This window comes from Podarcis pityusensis, assembly GCF_964106645.2.
Source record: "Podarcis pityusensis genome assembly, chromosome: Z".
In the NCBI taxonomy this organism is placed as follows: Eukaryota; Metazoa; Chordata; class Lepidosauria; order Squamata; family Lacertidae; genus Podarcis; species Podarcis pityusensis.
In genome coordinates this window covers 14,413,365-14,432,844 of record NC_138044.1, presented here as the reverse complement: position 1 = coordinate 14,432,844, position 19,480 = coordinate 14,413,365, and the positions used below count along the sequence as shown (strand labels likewise).

The 19,480-nt window shown below is 45.4% G+C and overlaps 1 protein-coding gene and 1 long non-coding RNA gene across 10 annotated transcripts in view; one reads left to right on the top strand and one right to left on the bottom strand.

The window, feature by feature from the left end:
* Nucleotides 1–19,480, bottom strand: part of NTNG2 (netrin G2) — a 121,784-nt gene that overhangs the window by 89,802 nt on the left and 12,502 nt on the right. The gene's annotated exons all lie outside the window — the stretch shown is intronic.
* Nucleotides 11,956–19,480, top strand: part of LOC308468471 — a 253,966-nt gene continuing 246,441 nt past the window's right edge. Inside the window, exon 1 of the long non-coding RNA XR_013981677.1 lies at nt 11,956–12,131. This is a non-coding gene — a long non-coding RNA (uncharacterized lncRNA). The remainder of the gene's footprint in view (nt 12,132–19,480) is intronic.

Here is a 19,480-nt window from a genome sequence, read left to right as displayed (position 1 = left end):
GCAGGAGCAGATCGGCAAGTCCTAGGCTCTGTGGTTTAACCCACAACGCCACCCACATCCCTTGTATACCCCTCCCCATTTGTGGCATGCTGGTAATATAGTGATGATGTATCAGTGATGCTGCTTGAAGTGTATTCTGGGAGAAAGAGGGAAGATTTAAAAGAGGACGTCACCCCATGCTTGGGGTTCTTACTCCTGTGGGGACCTGTTGCGCAACAATAAAGGTCGTTGTCTACTGACCAATGTTTTGCTCCAAATTACTTGGCTGGAACTTCCTTCTTTTACTGACCGCATGGACCCGTGGGGGCACTTTCACCCTGATGAGCTGGGCTGTTGAGTAGTCACTCACTCCGGAATTTTTCCTTAACAACATGAACCACATAAGGGTCAGATTTAAGGTGCTGGTTTTGACCTTTAAAGCCCTTCATGGCCTAGGACCCTCGTACCTACGGGACCACCTCTCCCACAGAGAGCCTCAAGGTCCATAAATAGCAACACCCTAGTGGTCCTGGGCCCTAAGGAAGTTAGATTAGCTTCAACCAGAGCCAGGGCCTTTTCAACACTGGCTCCTGGTGGAACGCTCTGCCTCATGAGACCAGGGCCCTGCAGGATCTGATTTCTTTCCGCAGGGCCTGTAAGACAGAGTTGTTCTGCCTGGCCTTTGGCTCGGAGCCAATTTGATTCCCTCCCCCTCTTTCTTTTTCTTTTTTCCTTTCTCCTCCTGTGATGAGGCTGCATTTTAATATTTTAATGTTTCAATATTTTAATGTTGTATTTTAATCATGTTTTAAAGTTGTATTCATTCAACTTGTTTTTATTATTGCTTGTTAGCCGCCCTGAGCCCGGCCTTGGCTGGGGAGGGCAGGGTATAAATAAAAATTATTACTATTATTATTATTATTATTATTATTATTATAAAAAAGTGTTATTTGTTCCTCAGCAATCACAAGAGTACATGTCTGCTCCTTCATGCACAACATCCACAACAGAGAATTACACGAACTTGCATTTACCTCTTTCCCTCCCAATTCACCCTACCCCAATATGTGAGGTTGTGAACAGGGACTGATATTATCTTTTAATCTCTGTACAGTGCTTAGAAAATCATGGTGCTTTATTACACAATTTTAATCTTTTTTTATATACTAATATTTTGACCCCTCTTTCAAACTCCAACAGAGAAGCTCAGGACTCCTAACAATATGCAACATGACATCAGAAGGGGGGGAAAAATAGGAGTAATCTCAGTAGATTCAAATAAACAAAGACAGACAGATAGGCCCAACAATTCCTTTCACCTATTCTATTTCATCTCCTTCATTCTCAACCCAGTAATGATATTAGGTCTGCATGTATTAGGAGATTATAGTATTAAAAGAAAATGAATGAGAGGCAGGGAACAAAATGTGTCTGAATACACAAGAGAAGTAGAAAATTGGAAACGTCTAGGTCAAAAGCCAGCAACTAGTGGATCATCTGCCACCCGCCCCCCCAGCAGCTCCAGTTGCCAGTTCCAGGAGTGAGAACTGGCAACTGGAGGTTCCAACAGAACCTCTGGTAGAAGCAATATTAGACACTGCCCCCTCCCCTCTATTTATGGGTATTGTCTATTTCTTAAGGTCAGATCTGCATCATACACACCAACGCACATCCGAAGCACATGACTTCCCCCAAAGAATTCTGGGGACTGTAGTTTCTCCTTCACAGAGTTACAATTCTGAGCATCCTTAAAAACTAGTACTAACTAGTACCGGACTAACAAAAACCTATGACAGTAAATAACACTCCTTTTTGCTTGCATTATTTCCATTCCTGACCTCCAGATGAGCATGCAGATTATGGAAATTTCTGTTCCCGTTATTGTTGCTGATTGAAATCTCTGAAGTCCTTACTCTGTCCCAGCAATAGCACAGGCACTCTAATGCAGTGTAAGACGGGACTGCCCAACTGGACCATCTTCAAGGGAAGCTCCACATTAAAATGTATTGCAGTAGTCTATGCAGGAGGCTATCAGAGCATAGATTGTTGAGGCCAAGCCAGAGGTTGGCAACCTAAGGCCCATGGGCCACAAGCAGCCCACAGGGGTCATTTAACTAGCCCACAAGTCGCCCCCAAACTGAGCCACCCGCTCAGCGAGTCCCTGTGCGCTGCACTAAAATGGTGCAGCACAGCGTGGGGACTTGCTTCTGCGGCGCCGGAAATTGCGTCTGTGCAGGCGCATACACTGGAAATCGCAGGCGCGCGCACGCGATCCAGCCCACGGAAGGGATCTCTGCTGGAGTGAACCGATCCAGGCGATGTAAACCTTCCTGACCCCTGGGCCAAGCTATCCCAGCCCCCAAATGGCTTTCTGCTATTTATGAGGAGGGTTCTTTTTGTGGGCGTAGTGAACAGAAGTTGGTTGTTCTTTTGCTCTTTCACGTGCTACACGAAAATAACACACAATAACAAAGTGTCAGCTAGCCAGGGTTATAGTGATTATATTAACATGCCATTTCCCACTGATTGCTCCACCTCCCCAATTTTTCAGCTGCATGACACTTTGCATATTAAAGCAAATGGTTTCGTTTTAAAAGAAACATGGATGCGAATAGCTTTTTTTTTTAATAAAAAAAACTTACCAGGGAATTTCCTGTTAAAGCAACAAATCAAAGCTATCCTTCCTCCCACTCCCTGGCTCCCAAGTACCATGGTACCTCGGGTTACAGACGCTTCAGTTACAGACGCTTCAGGTTACAGACTCCGCTAACCCAGAAATAGTACCTCAGGTTAAGAACTTTGCTTCAGGATGAGAACAGAAATAGCAGCAGCAGGAGGAGGCCCCATTAGCTAAAATGGTACCTCAGGTTAAGAACAGTTTCAGGTTAAGAACGGACCTCCAGAACGAATTAAGTTCGTAACAAGCAGTACCACTGCAATGAAACAATGCTAACTAGGACTCAGTGCTTGGTGTCACTTGAACATAAAAGGTGCTGTGATTTACATGAGAGTGGGGTGAAATGTCATTGTGATAAATGCTCTATCTTACTGGGCAATTTGCATTTTAAATTTTTATCTTTGCAGTAAAAAAAATGGCTGGAATTTCACTCAAGCATCCGAACTCCCAGCAGAGAGAAATAGATTATATGGCAGAGGGGGAAGGGGTTAATGACATTCTGGGCTGAAATTTGTGTTCCTAAAAAGATTATCTCTTCTGTCAACTGGGCTGGGCGTGTCCAGGCACACAACAACACCCTGAGCTCCAGCTTCCAGGGAGTGATTTTTAAGAGCCTCCTTCATACTAAAGGGGTAATCGCATCACCATCTGATGTGGCTTCAGCTGCGCAAATGCACACACATACTCCCCCCCCCCCCAGTCCCCATGACAGCCTCACTTCACCCTATAGCCCACCTAGAAATTTCTGATCCTCTTAGGGTGAGTGAGAATTCCAAATAAAGGACAGACACGAAGCTGCAGCCACTTGTTTGCGATTTTGATCACGACTGGCAGCAGAGTGATGCGCCACCCGATCCTACGCATGTTTACTCAAAAGCAAGTCATGCTGAATTCTACAAGGCTCACTTCCAAGGAAATGTGCACAGTATAGCAGCAGTCCCAGGCATTTTTAATGTGTGGGGAATTTATAAGTACCGAGAAGCTTTCAGCTGTGTGAGTCCTCACTTGGCAATCTGAAGTGACACAATTCAGACGCAGGGGGGATGTTGTAGCTCAGTGATGGAGCATCTGCTTTGCTTGCAAAAGGTTGCAGGTTCAATCCCAGGCATCTCAAAGTAAGGATGGGAAAGACTCTCTGCCTGAAATCCTGGCTGGTAGTATGGAGGACACTGAGCTCATAGTCTGACTCAGTACAACGTAGCTTCCTATGCTGTCTCCGCAAGTAGGCCTCAGCTACAAGGTCATTTGTTGGCCTTAGGAAATCCACGGAGCTGTTCTCCCTAATGTCTTGGTATATGGGAATAATAATAATAATAATCCCCTTTCTTACTGGATTTAAAAATGCCATGAGTAATGCATGTGAAGTTCCTTAGAGTTTTATTTTCCCAAATATTTTTTGACCCCTGAGTCCATTGACACCTTCCTTTTGTGTGGGTGGTGCCATTTTGGCTACATAAGAAGGGGAATTCAACCCTGAATGTTGCTAATAGAGGGGATGCTTGTTGTTACATTGACTTGGGTGTGGAAAACAGGAGGAAGAACCTGAGTACTGCAGAAGTAGGTGGTGGCAGCTCAATATAGCCAGCCCTGAGGAGGCAAAGGAATAGCTGAGAATATTAGGGGGGAAATGGAAATTATATCGTCAGAGGTATACCCATGGTTTGGCCACTGTGAGCAAGAAACAGGCTTTGAGGTTCAGCTGCTGCCTCCTTCACATTTCTCCTTTATGTGCTCCCATACCCTCTCTTGATTCCTGATTTGAGCAAACCATTGCTTGCAAAGCTGTATGAATCAGGCAAACTATGGTATGCATCAACCATGGTTTCCTTCCAAACCAGAGTTGGGAGCTACAGTTTAAAATCTGGTTAGGAAGTAGCATTGGAAAGACAGAGAAAGGGAAGTGGGAGGTTTTTTTCTCTGAAATGGGCCTTGTAGCTCAGGTTTGTTGCCCTAGAACTTAACTGTCTCCTCTTTCAAGCCAGCTCCAGTGGTATTGTACAGTGGTACCTCTGGTTGCAAACGGGATCCGTTCTAGAGTCCCATTCGCAACATGAGCAGAACATAACCTGCGTCTGTGGATGCATGAGCGGCGAAATCTGGAAGTAACCCTTTTCGGTACTTCCAGGTCACCGCGGGACGCAACTTGAAGCAAACGCACCATGAGGTATGACTATCAGCCACACTCATGCATTGCCACAAGTTAAAAAATAACGGCACTAGAACCAAAAGGAATCCTGAGAAATCTCATCAGAAACTGCAATCACCTGTTTCCAGGAATGGAAGGATCTGATAATTTTGGTTCTCTTGGTTTCCCATTTTTATGTAAGAACCACCCTGCTGGATCAAGCCAATGGCCCATCTAGCCTGACATCTTCTCACAGTGCCCAACCAGATGCCAATTCCCCCCCCCCATCTTAATATTTAAAGCAAATTTGCATTTTTAAAAACCTCATGGAATTTTCTCCTAATAAACACATTTCTTATGCAGTTTAGACTAATGCACACATTCTTACAAGCAATTTCCCCTAATAAAACACACCTTTCTATGTTATTTAAACTATATATATTCATTTTTATGTACACTTTCCACTAAGTATATGCATTTCTGTGAACACTGGTTGGAGCACTGTCTTGCAAAATGCAGAAACATGTGAATTTCAGAGGAGGGCTGTGTTTTGGTTTCCATATTGTTTAAGAACATCCAAATTTGCCTTTCAATGTGAACTGAATTGAATTTCTGCCCTCCCCTATCCTAACTTGTACCAAAAGTTGCATTACTTGATTTTTATTTATTATTACATTTGTATACCACCCTCCATTCCAAAGGAATCTAGAGGAACAAACAAGCTACAAAACAATATTTTAAAAAATGATGCAAAGGCAAAAAGTACCCTGTGCTCTGGGAGACACCTAGAGTTGCCAGACCTCCAGGTCTGACCAGAAGTCTCCATGTTTGCCTGGCCCCCTCCAGATGGCAGCAGGTGGAGGGCCTAAATCTACAGGTGGACAAGAGTGTATTTAATAATAGATATGTTAATAAGAATGTGCATGCAGAGTGTAAGCTTCAGTCTGGAAGGAGCTGGCTGCAAATTATAGCACAGACACTCGGTGAGATCTGCCCTCCCCACTCTCAACCTGTTTCCAGGGACCTGTCCCATGACATCACCAGAGGCCACCCCCTAAGTATCAGGTTTGGGCCCTGAATTCTTAGTGCCTGGGATGCTCCTGGTCTAGCAGTCCTAGAGACAACAGTTCCTTACAGAGGCATAGATCAGTTTCCTCTTTTTTGCAGGTGAACACACACACACACACACACACACACACACACACACACACACTCTTACACTTCTCTGAATCACTTCCTATCACTTAGCTGCAACTAAGGGCATCCAGGAGTTAAGCTTCTTGGCTTCAAGGTCAGCAGTTTCCTTATAGGCTTTGGAAGGGCTTGGCTCTCACGAAGGAAAGGAATAACACACATTCCCATGCATACTTACACCTAAGCAGGCGGATCATATGAAAAAAGGAGCACAACGGCAGCAGGCAAGCCAGTCGCTGTATAGAGCAAAGTGCATTATTGATTCAGAGAATCAGAAAATGCTTAGGACGTTGGGAAATTGTCCTGCTCTTTAAAAGCCTGTGTGCTTCCCGAGCTTGAGAGTTGCAGGCCTTGCAGAGCAGACTCACGATGCTGACATAAATATTTTATTATGTTAAAAAAAACACCACCAAAAAAAACCAGGGGCCTGGATAATTTTGAACATGGGAAGGACAAGGAGAGAGAAAAGGGGAAGGTGGAATGGCAGGGTAAAGGAGAATGAAGCAAAGAACAGCTTCTGAAAAGGTTGTCAGGGATTCCATCCAAGAAAAATATAATGATGATGATGGTTACACAGGGAATTTTGATTCCTGGCCTTTCGAAAACATGCATGTCCCACTGCTCTCATCCCTAAACCTGACCAAAAACCCTAAGGACAGGCTGCAGGTCATAGGACTGATCTAGCAGGCTGTCATGTTCTTGTGATAGCCCTAAGTCAGGTCTCCACAACAAGCTGCCCTGACTGGAAATATGAAGAGATCATATCTGCATCCAGTTGGGAGTCTGTGGACAGACTGATTTTGACTCAGCAGATTTATCTTTCTACTCCTCAGCTGCAGTTCATGACTGGCCCTGAATTAACATTAGGCTATTTATCCAACTAGCTGTTCTGGTGGCACGAGAAGAAAGGGGAGGTATCGATGCTTCATCCCTAGCATGAGAGCTTGAGACCATAGCCCTGACAGCTGCTAAGCATTCCTGACTTTCATCACAGGGATCATTGTTAGGGAATACAGTGCAAGAAAGAAAATGACATTTGAAAAGCTGCTTTTATCTCTCGTATGCACCAGATTGCACAGGCACCCCCACCTCAGCTGTATTTGCTTTTGTGATATGGGCGAGTCCCTGCAAAGTTCCATCGGCAGATGATTTTTGGAAAGTTCCTCTCTTATAAAAAATATTGAAGTGGGGCTAGAAGTTTGACAGGGTGATTTGTGACTTGGAAATGTGCCAGACAGTTTGGTTCAAGGCACCACAGTTTGCTGTATATGAAAGACACTGGTTTCATCTTGTTTATATTATCAATACTGGTGCTGCTGTTAAATTATTACCCACCATTCACCCAGGCAGGTCCCAGGGAAGGTTACAACAATTTACATCTGTGCTTTGCATCTGTACGCCTGTCATTTGTTGTTGTTGTTGTTGTTGTTGTTGTTGTTGTTGTTGTTGTTACTGTTATGACTTTGGGGGGTCTGTATGATACCCTGGTTCCCTTACAATCCTTGGGATTCTGTATCTGTGAGTGCAGAATGTATAAGGGCATGGGAGTAGCTGGGATGGGGCAGGGGTGCAGTTGCCCCCCCTAAATCAGTACAAACCAATATAAATCTATACGAATCTGAGGTTCTGCTCCCTAACAAAAGCCTGCCCCCCCCAAAAAAAATTCTGGCTATGCCCATGTATAAGGGGAAGCTTGCCAAACCAGTTCCTTAGTCAAGGTAATGGCTTTGCCTTGCTAATAAATTTAGCATATCCAAAGAAGTTGCTCTGTTGCCAGAGAACAACGGTGTGGGCCTTTCTTCTACCTACCTTACCTGGTTGGTAGCTAGGAGAATGATAGCCAGAGTTTTTGGGTGAAAGAGGGAAAAGCAGAAGCTGCAGAGAGAGAGAGATGTCTTGCTCTGGGCTGAACTTTGGAGCTCCCTGGAAACCTAAAGAGGATTTTGGGAGTGTTAACGCTGCGAGTACCTCCATCCTATGCTCAGCCTGCATATCTTTGCAAATAAAACCAGATATCCTAAGGACACCATTGTCTCTGCTTACTTTCATTTTGAAAAAAAATGAGTGCTTGGGAAAGTGCTTGGAACTCCTAGAGTCTCTCGCTGCTCTGAGATTGGGTTGGCATGTAACAAAATTACTACTACCAATACTACTACTAATTCTACTTTACCAATGGAAAAACAAGGCTGTGTTTGTTTGAATAGCATCTGCCTAATCTGCATGTCCTCAAATAATATATAACAGAATATATAATATTCTGTTTATATAATAATATAAACAGAAATGTAGCTATCCTTCGATTTTCACACTTCTCCGAGTTTTGTGATGCAGTTCTCCAATCATGTGATGTGTACAAAAATGTGTGTACTGAGGCACAGTGTGCCAAAAATGCATATACTACTATTTTAAAAAATAGTAGTGCATAGATTCATGATACTAGGGAAACTGCTTGCAAAAATGTGCATGTTATCGTTATTATTGTTATTACCACTGATTTATTAATCACCTTCTAAACCACCGTATTAGAACTGCACGAAAAGGCTGGTGAATTTTTGTGTGAAGACTGCTTTTTTAAAAAATGCTCAGGTTGATGCTAAAAACGAGAAATTGAGAGAAAACAAGATCAACATATTTGTCCATCACTAGTTTGATTTCAGGCTTCCCAAGTCCATCCAAAGGACCCTGAAGGCTCTTCATATTTGGAGAAGTGGACAGTAAACCAATTACCGTACTGAAATCTCCCCTCTCTGTACCTTCTATTTAAAGGCTGCAAATCACCAAACTTCTTATTTCCAATCCACTACAGAGGTGGGGAGATAAGGGTAGGTTTAGGCCGATACAGGCGTGGCCTCAGGATCTGTCAAGCTAACAAATTTTTCCTGGATGCACAACTCACTCACTCATTCATGCTCAACAACAGCTTAGCAGTGCTTTGGCTGTACAGAGAACCCAAGTGCCTCAGACTTCTTATTAAGCATGGGGGAGGAAGGGAACAGCAGTGGTGGACTTAGGATCCTTTTGACGCTGGGCACAATCTTATTGCAGGAGAGGGCATGGAGTCTCTTTAGATGGCAATGTATATTCCATCACTGAGTTCAAAACTGGCAAGCCATCCCCCAGCTGTGTTTGGGGCCATAGGCATGGCTGGGGTGGGGGTGGGGCAAAATCAATAAAAATACTTAACTGAGGTTCTGCCCCCCTAACAAAGGCCTGCCCCCACTAACAAAAATCCTGGCTAGGCCCATGTTTGGGGCTGTCCTGCTCATTATACTGAATGGGCTTCTGCCCCCAAATCAGTGGAGGCTGATCCATTAGGGAGAATGGGGCACTGCCCCCACCAACCTCAGTCTGCCCTCAGACAGCCCCCATCTCCCTCCCTCCTTGTTGCTACCTGTCCAGGGGTTGGTGGTGACTGTCCGCTTCCTTCTCCTTTGTCTTAGGGTTACCCTTGTAGAACTCAGCAGGGAGGAAGATGGGGACAAAACATAGTATATCTAGTTTTGGTTCCACCTCTCATTGGCCCTGGCTCCACCTCCTGTTGGGCTTCCTGCCTCCCCTAACCTCCCTGTTCCTTTGGGCACCAGCCATCACTATCCAATGTTCAACTCTGTCAGCACTACTGTGACGCACTCATAGAATCCTAGAGATGGAGGAGGCCTGGTAAGACCAGCTAGTTGTATTGCCTCCTTGATGCAGGGAATCTAGAGTTAGAGCAACCCCAACAGATGGCTCCGCAGCCTCTGCTTGAAAACCTACAGCAATTGAAAGCCTACTGCCTCTCCCAGGTGATTCGTTCCACTGCCCAGCTCCTGTTAGAGGCAAGATATTTCTCTTAATGTTGAACTGAAATCTAGCCTCCCATAACTTAAACCCATTAGATCCTTTCAAAACAAAGTATTTCTCTTAATACATTCCTTCTTCCCACCCTTCTGTTGGCATGCAGGTCAAATTCATCCACAGAAATATGCCTTGTTTGCAGTCAAACCCTTTTCTGTGGGTGGTGGGGAATTAGAACACTTACTCTTCCAACTCACCCTTCCTCTTCCATTCATTCCCTTCCCCGCTAATCTAGATACTGCCTCCTGGTAACTTCAATAGTATGAGTATACAGTGGTACCTCGGGTTAAGTACTTAATTCGTTCCGGAGGTCCGTTCTTAACCTGAAACTGTTCTTAACCTGTAGCACCACTTTAGCTAATGGGGCCTCCTGCTGCCGCTGCGCTGTCGGAGCACGATTTCTGTTCTCATCCTGAAGCAAAGTTCTTAACCTGAGGTAATATTTCTGGGTTAGCGGAGTCTGTAACCTGAAGCGTCTGTAACCTGAAGCATATGTATAGCAAAAAACAGAGGAAGTGGTCCCCAATTAGAAATAACAAAATGGCATTCTAAGGAAACTACCATTCAGCTGATCCTCTGAGTTTGTCAAAGTATCTTGTAGGAAAAGGCAACCAGTGACTACTAGCTATGTTTGTCCTCCACTGTTGAGGACACAATGCCTCTGAATGCCACCTTCTGGAATCACAGGTCAGGAGAGTGTGTTGTTCTCAGGTCCTTCTTGTGGACTTCCCATTAGGGCATCTGGTTGGTTACTGTGAGAACGGGAAGCTAGGTTAGATGGACCACTGATCTGACCCCCAGCAGCATACTTATACTTATATTCTTAAACCCAGTCCACAGCAATTATGCAAACCTCAATGACCAGCTGACAGCAGTGCCTGTAAGTGCTGTGCACAGGGCTCTGCAGACACTGCCCATCAGCCAGTCATCAGTGTCTGCAAGCCCCCATTTGACCCAGTTAGGTATTTCCCCACCCCATACCTGGCATCACTTATGATATGAGGTATAGGGCAGGTGGGTGTGACTTGGCCGAAATGGCCTGGTGGACCAAATATGGAGGCATAATCAGGCTTTTGGAATGGATACTCCCTACTGCTGGTTTAAATAAACTGAAAAGTCCTTTTTCTGAATTAACACTCTTGTGTTGGTTTACACAGGACCTGAGAACATGCCCCCGAGCTTCTGTGCAAAGAGCAAAATTTTCTGAAGCAGCAGAGCTGTACCAGTGCAAAGGCTTCCATGGGACCTGGAACCCTGTGCAATCAGAGTTCTGGGTGATGTAGAACCCTTAAAAGTGTATGAAGCTCAGCCACTACATAGAGTTGCACACTTTGTGTGAAAGCTGGCAGCTGGGCTACTTGGCACATCCCAATGGTGTGCTGAGTGATATGGTAGCATTAACACGCAAGGATGACTTCACAGCAGGGTTAAGAATCTTGACCAGGGTTACAGAGCTAAGAAGTCAAAGAACAGGCCTAGGGACAAAGTATTATTTGTGCAGGTATAAACTGACTTAGGTTGTAGTTTTATTTATTTTTTGTAGAGCAGGGTACTAACATTTATTACTTCAGCCTATTAATATATTCCAAGAATTCTAATAAAAGAGCCTCTGTAATTTACCTAGTTCTCTAACAGTTTCATGTCTCTGGAGCCCTTTGTTTGTTCCTCCTTACAGTAAATGTTGTATCACCGGCATAAAATGAGATGCCAAGTTATTCCATTCTTTCAGCGTACTAATCTCAAATTCAGACATTTCTCCATTAATATAAACACCATCAACCTCAATATGTTCCTTACAGGCAAAGGGTGAATTTGCAAAGGGCAAAAATGCCAGGTTATGTTTTGTGGTGCTAAAATGAAACTTATATCAGCAGGGAGTGAAGCAAGTGCTGTTTCTGCCTTGGTGGGGGGGAATGCACACCATGGGAGCCAAATCCTAGGGGCCAAAGTGTCTTTGCCCCTCCCCCGAATAAAATATTTGAGGGACTGCCATTTTGGGGCACTGTCATTCAAATGGTATGTGCATGCTGTGTCATGTTATCAATTATGTGGGGCAGGGAATACCTGCCTCTGCCCCCCAATACAGTGGTACCTTGGGTTACAGACACTTCAGGTTACAGATGCTTCAGGTTACAGCCTCCGCTAACCCAGAAATAGTACCTCAGGTTGAGAGCTTTAGCTCAGGATGAGAACAGAAATCGGGCTCCAGCGGTGCGGCAGCAGCAGCAGGAGGCCCCATTAGCTAAAGTGGTGCTTCAGGTTAAGAACAGTTTCAGGTTAAGAACAGACCTCCGGAACGAATTAAGTTCTTAACCCGAGGTACCACTGTATTTTATTCAAATTGGCACCCCTGATACACACCAGCAGGAGCATTGTGAATATTCTCCCTTAAGATTCTCTTCCATGGAAAACTTAATCGGAGCCCCACACCCTGCTCAGGACAGAACAACAGAGCCATACTGTTGGTCCATTTAGCTCAGAATTGCCTGCACCACTTTCTAAAGCTGCTGCCCTCCAAATCACTTTGCTCTACAGCTCCCATCAGTTCACAGCCAGCATGGCTGGGCCTGAAGGGGATTGGAGTGAAAAACATATGAAAGGCGCTGGAGGGTTGGGGAAGGCTGATTTACACTGCCTAATGGATGCTCCCCAGACAAAGGTCTCCCCAAGTCCTACCCGGGTATTGAAACTGGATTCTTTTGAATGCAAAGCAAATGCACTACAACAGACATGGGGAAATGCACTCCCTTTTGGGCAACCTTCCTGGGGAAACATACCAGTGGTTCGCAGGACCAGAGGCAAAAGTGGGTGGAGCAACAGGTGTGAAATTTACCTTTGCATAGGAGGCTAGTTTTAGGGAAGTTCAAGCCAGGCAAAAATCAAGGTGGGTGCAAAGTGGATCTGGTAAATGGTGACCCCTGGGGAGAGGGGGGTGGCTTTGGGGGAAGTCCCTGCACTGCAACTGTGGGGATGTCCAACGGGGCCTGCTGCAGCTATGATGAGGTCCCGTGAGGCCTGTTGCATGCCACAGAATATTGAGGGGGACTGGCCCTCTTATTGAATTTTTTTTGGGGGCCCTTGGCCCCTCCTAGATTACACCCCTGCACCTGGAGGGATTGAGGTTCTCCATTCATGCTGTGCATCTTTCGCACAAAGGGCTAATGTTCAAAGCCCTCAGACTGGGGTGGTCCAGCCTCTCAGACCATGTGGGCCACAACAGTACTTGAATTATCTGTTCTAGGACCTTCCCTGGTATTGATGTCAAGCTTGCGGGTCGGTAGTTACCTGGGTCTTCCTCCCCCCCCCCCCTTTTTAAAGATGGGGACATTTGCCCACCTCTGTAGGGACCTCACCTGTTCTCCAAGAATTCTCAAAGATCATAGACAAAGGCTCTGAAATTACATCCACGAGCTCCTTTGGTATCCTTGGATGCAGCTCATCAGGCCCTGGAGATTTGAATTCATTTAAATTAGCTAGGTGTTCCCTTACTACCTCTTTTACTATCTTGGGCTGCAGTTCCCTCCTTATCACCTTCTTGGGCATCATTTTCCTTTTGGGTGAAGACAGAGGCAAAGTAGATGTTGAGTTGTTCTGCCTTTTCTCTGTCACCCACCAACATTTCTCTGTCTTCTCCATGCAGAGGACCTACCACTTGCATGTTCTTCCTCTGGACATAGCTGAAGAAACAGTTTTTAAAAATTCTTTTTAACCTCTATTGCAAGCCTGAGCTCATTCTGAGCTTTAGCCAGCCTGACTTCCCCCCTGCAACTGTTGGCTACTAGTGCATACTGCTCCTTTGTGATTTCCCCTTTCTTCCATTTCTTACACATGCCCTTCTTAAGCTCATCTGTAAGGTCCAAGCCCCCAGGTGGAAAGGGAGGAGAACAAGGCAGTGCAGGGTAATGAGGCCATGGGGGAGGAGCTGCCCAGCCTCAGCCCTGCCCTGCAGGTGCCCTAGAGCCATTCAGCCACAGCCACCAGACATTTGCCTCCTGCCCTCCAGACCCAGCCATAGACAGGAAGAACAGAGAGACAGCTGTAGCAGCAGGAGCCCCAGCCTGTGGGGACAGCTAAGGATACCTTGTGGCACACCATAGCTCAGAGGTCAGCAAACCTCTTCAGCAGGGGGCCAGTCCACTGTCCCTCAGACCTTGTCAGGGGTCGGACTATATAAAAGGACACATTCTACTCATGTAAAAACACGCTGATTCCCGGACTGTTTGCAGGCCGGATTTAGAAGGCGATTGGGCTGGATATGGCCCCCAGGCTTAGTTTGCCTACCCATGCCATAGCTGATCAGGCAGAACCCCTGCTACCAAAAGTCTGCCGCATCCAATCACCTTGCACACCCACAGCTGGGAAAGTGGGGAGGCAGGACTTTGACACCATAGATTCATTGTTGATGCCAACGATTCTGACACCAACGATTCATTGCTGCTGCCTGTTGTTAATGGGAGGAGGGGAGGTTCCCCAGGCAGGCCCAGACAGAGGGAAGAGGCCATATGGGCCACTTGGCCCAGGCCTCCGATTCCAAAGGGGGCCTCGGTCAGCAGATTTCCATACGGTTCAAGCCTTGAAATAAAATTATTTGTCAGCATAACTTTTGTGAAAATTATTTATATACTTATTTATAAGACTTCAGTTATCCCCAGGGTAAAAAAAAGGGGGGACACATTATCTACCTGGCCTGGGCCTCTGCCTGGCTCTGCAAGGCCCTGACCCCAGGTGTTTGGAATCCCATTGCTGCTGGTGACGCTTCTTTGGTACTTAGCAAGAGCTGCCAAAAAAGGTCTTGACAGCCACATGTTGCCCATGGGTCATGCGTTGGACCACCCTGCCCAGACACATGAAGTACTATTAAAGAGAAGAGTGGTCTTAAATTTGTGCAGCACACTTTTCTCACTTAACTACATTCAACAGCTATGATTTAAAAGCATTTCTGACTTCTCCATGCAGAGGACAGAGGACTACTTGCTTGTTCTTCTTGCTTCGAACATAACCGAAGAAACCTTTTTCATGATATTTAACTATTGCAAGTCTGTGCTCATTCTGAGCTTTAGCCTGCCTGACATTTGCCCTGCAACTGCTGGCTACTTGTGTATACTCCTCCTTTGTGATCTGCCCTTTCTTCCATTTCTTATACATGCCCTTATTAAAAGCTAAATTTTGGGGAAAGAATACCATGTGGTGTTTAAAGGGGTTTTAAATGGCTTTGTTGTCTCAGTGTCTTCAAATAAGAGCAGACTGTGTTTTTTCTGTCTCTTTTCTGAGCAGGCTCTGCTGTTCAGAGGGATCCTATTTTCCTGTTAGACTGAGTCCAGCTTTAGGCAGTATAAAATAGATCATTGAACTGTTTTAACTAAGGCTTGTGTGGGAAACTCAATATACACAGCATGTTCTAATTTAAGACCTAGAGTGGCACTTCCTTTTGGATCCTTTTGTATGTTCTCCGACTCAAATTCCAGCGTGGCCAGAATCAACCTTTGGGGCAGAAGAGAAAACCTTCTCCTGCCAGCAATAGATAAAAGAAACAAAACAAAAAAACACAGAACTTCAAGAGGCAACAGTCAGAAAGGTGTCCTCAACACAAATGTCAAATTCAGCAGGAGTGAACAACATGGCCATATTAGGAGGCAATTTGGTACAAGGAACTCATAATTGTGACTAGAGGTAGGGAGAAATTTGATCTTGTTTGTACAGTGGTACCTTGGTCTACGAACAGCCTAGTTCATGAACTATTTGGAACATGAACACAGGGCTGTCTTAAGCATATGCGGAACCGGGGTACAAAGATCCGCCCAGCACCCCCCTCCCCCGGTTGCCCAGTCCCAGGCATGCAGGAGGTCGGAGCCAGCTGGCTGCCTCAGCGTCTCCCTGGCTTGGTTGCCTCCAAACTTGCGGCGCAGAGCTGCCCGCAGCAGAATACCCCACCATGGCACTCCGACTGACAGGTGGGCTCTTCCCAGGATTCAACTCTCAGGCCCCGGACTCTCAGCCTGGCGCCCTGAGAGCCCCACACCCCTAGCGCATATGGGTAAGACGGCCCTGCACGAACACTTCAAAACCGGAAGAAGGTATTCCGGATAGGGAACTTTTTTTTTTTAATCCGAGCGTATTCTGTTTGGGGGTACACTTCCATTTTGAGTGCCAGACTTCTGTTGTTCAGCAGTGGAGAAGGGGGTCATTCATGCGTTTCCCGCAGCTGCGAGGGAGGGAAGCTGTGCGCCTGCCAGCTAGCTGGATTGCAAGCATGCAACTCCACCCCTGCTGCTGCAGGAGAGCATTTCCTGCAGCTGCGAGGGGAGGAGCTGCACACCCACTTGCCCACTGGTTTGCAGGAGCGCAACTCCCCCCATGCTGCTGCGGGAGGCGCGTGCTCTAGGGAGCATTTCCCGCAGCAGTGGGGGGGGGATCTGTGTGGATCCCAGTTCAGCTACTGATTGATTGATTGACTGCAGAAATGGATAAAAGCCCCCTATCCAAACAATGACTATAATCAGTGCAGGTAAGAAAAATTTTTAGTTTTCATTTTTATCATCTACAATACTGTTTTATTGTACAGTACATTGTACAATAATCAATACAGTACATTGATTATTGCTTTCATTTTATGGATCAATGGTCTTGTTAGATAGTAAAATTCATGTTAAATTGCTGATTTAGGAGTTGTTTTTAAAAGTCTGGAACGGATTAATCCATTTTCCATTACTTTCTATGGGAAAGCACACCTTGGTTTAAGAACACTTTGGTTTAAGAACGGACTTCCGGAACGGATTAAGTTCGTAAACCAAGGTACCACTGTATTTTAATAAGAAACCACCTAATTTTATGTCTTGAACAAATGAAACACAGCTACCCTTTGGAAAGTACATTAGACAAAACTGCACACAATTTAATGTGCTTATTAGGAGATCATCCCTAAAATGCTGGTTTTCATGATGATTCTTTTTAAAACAAAATTCACACATTGCCGCAGAAAGGTGGAGAACTGAATCTTTGATTGGAAAATGGAGAAACCAACAGAGACGAAATTGATAGATTCACCCATCCCTAATAGTGACACACAGTCACTTTACCCTCTTCAGCTTTTAAAGCCAAAGTGATAGATGGAAATCAATCCATTTGAAACTGTTCTTTCCAGCTCACATCTACCTCTTGATTTACAGCAAGGGTTGGGAACCTTTTTCAGTCTGATTTGGTGGAAGGCAGCCAGATGTCTACAAAGGCCTATAAAGGTTGGCATTGCCGGCTCTAGCAGATCCCAAACCTTCATACCACAACATCCCAAATCCTGTGATTTCCAAACGCTTTCATGCTTGACAATTCTAAGACAGTTTCATCACAGAGCCAGTGCAGTGTATTGGTTAGAAACCAGACTAAGTTTGAAAAGACTTCAAATAGTGATAATTACATTTTTAACAGTAGCCATTCACATAAAACAGTAATTGATAGCACAGACATTGGCACAACTGGGGGTTCATGGCTTGAAAACATTAGACACAATTCTGCTTCTGAAATGCTATGCAATTCTGGCCTTAAGTACTCCCTGGAAAGCTGAGAGACTAGCTGGGAAGCATTCAGCTATTGCTGCAGGCTCCTTGGAGGACAAGCAGGACACAGACACAACAAATAAGTAATTCTAACATCTTCAAGAGCTGTTCAGGTTTTGGAGAGTTTAGAAACTGCCATGGCAGAGAAACACAAGCAGCGGGGCTATGTGGATGTTGCAAACCTGTTGGAATTCACACATTCAAATATTGGTGTAGAATTCAGCTTCAAGAAGATCTCTGTTTTTACAATTTTTGTGCTAAAGCAGGGATTAGGATTTATTCCCCAGACCATGAGACATATTTCCTTCTAGGCAACATACTAGGCGCTGCACGCCAGTGCTGGGTAGGGTCAGAGGTAGCTATGGTCAGAGGTAAAACATTGGCAAGCCTGAAGCAAAAGTGGTGGAGCAACATATATGGTTCTTACTTTTGCACACTAGACAACATTCCTACTGCCATGAGCCCCACAGTGATATCAGGCTAAGGCATGGGGTGGAGCAATGCATGGAAGCTGTTGGGACACCTTACTTGCTGCTGTCCAGTTCTGAACGCTTTGCCTTGAATCAGACCTCTTAAACTCTTGTGTCCACTGTTAAGCCTGTACCGTTACTTGCTTGAATAGTGATGTCTTTCTAACTTACACATAAGAGCCTCTGTCTATGTGTGTTGGGCCTGAGGCAGGACACCTGCCACCCAAAAGTCACATGCATGCAAGACATGTAAATATCTCTCTATTGCCTTCCAGGCAAGCAAGAAGCATTATTTCAGTTCAACAGCACATGTCAGAGCCCTTGAGGAGGATGCAGAGCATAGTTGTTGAGGGGCGGTAGTGGCCTGAGAAGTGGGTGTGGCCTGAGCAGTATCCCAAGGGCCAGATAAGAGTTGCCTGGAGGATCACACTGGATCCATGGGCCCTTCGCCAGCCCTATGCTAAAACATAGGTTTTTTTAAAAACTTTGTTTCCTTTTAGAGTGGATCACATACTGGGGCTGTGCACTGGTCTGATCTGAGTCAACCTGGGATTTGTCTGCATCAGCAGCTCTGGGTCACTCTGTGTTGGATCAGTCTGCATGGAGTGATCCAGGGCTGTCAAAAGATGGGTGGTCTAGTGGTGAGGAGAGGAATGAGAAGGACACCAAGGTAACCTGTGTGACCTTCTCCCACTCCCAACCACATGTTTAATTAGGGTTTTCAACCCTGATTAAATATACTGGGGGGGGGGGAGGAGGAAGAGGCATGTCTCCTTCCCTGCCACCTTCCATCCGTATGAATGTGCAAGGCCCCTGAATCAGATCCAGGTTGGATCAGGCCCTGGATCAGACTGGGGGCTCACATGCAGAGCTCAAGTACACACATATAGTACTGACTGAGAACTCCAATCCCCTTGAACGTTACATCCGTGTTTCTACAAGCGAAGAGAAATCCCAACACCTCCAGAAACATGTAAAATGAAAACTAACAAGAAATGGTATTAATACAAAAGCACTGTAGAGTTGTTTGGCAAAATTAGGAAAGATTTTTCAAAAAGTGGAATAAAATTTAGGTGAATGCATCACTGATAGGTAAACAAGCAAATACTCCTCCTCTCCCACTGCCACCCACTCTGCTTCCCACTCATTTCCCTCAGCATCTTCCACACACTGGGGCCAAAATTAACAGCCTCCATTTACTGGTAAAATAAAGCTTGCTGACACCACCAAAAGACTCCTCTGCCCCTCCTTCCCATCAATAATGCTAAGAGCTCCATTTCTGTATCAAAGAAGCACCATCTGCACAAGGGACGAGACATTCATTCACAGACATGCTAATACAAACAGGCCTGCAATGGAATTATGGTTGGTGGGCTCGGGGCCAGAAGCCACCCCCACCATCCCAGCTACATTAAATAAACACATTAAAATTCTGTGCCAAGAAAAGTGAAAATCTGCAGTGGGTCCAAAATTATGCAACTTGGGCAAGTCTGCATATAAAAGTTCTTTTCTTTTGGCCATACCATAAATGTGCTACATCTGCACAGGTATTTCTGGTGGACAGTTTCTCATCCATTTTCAATCACGGACACATTCAATTTGTTGTCTGGCATACGTACTCTCTCCTTCCCTGCTTCCTTCCCTCCTT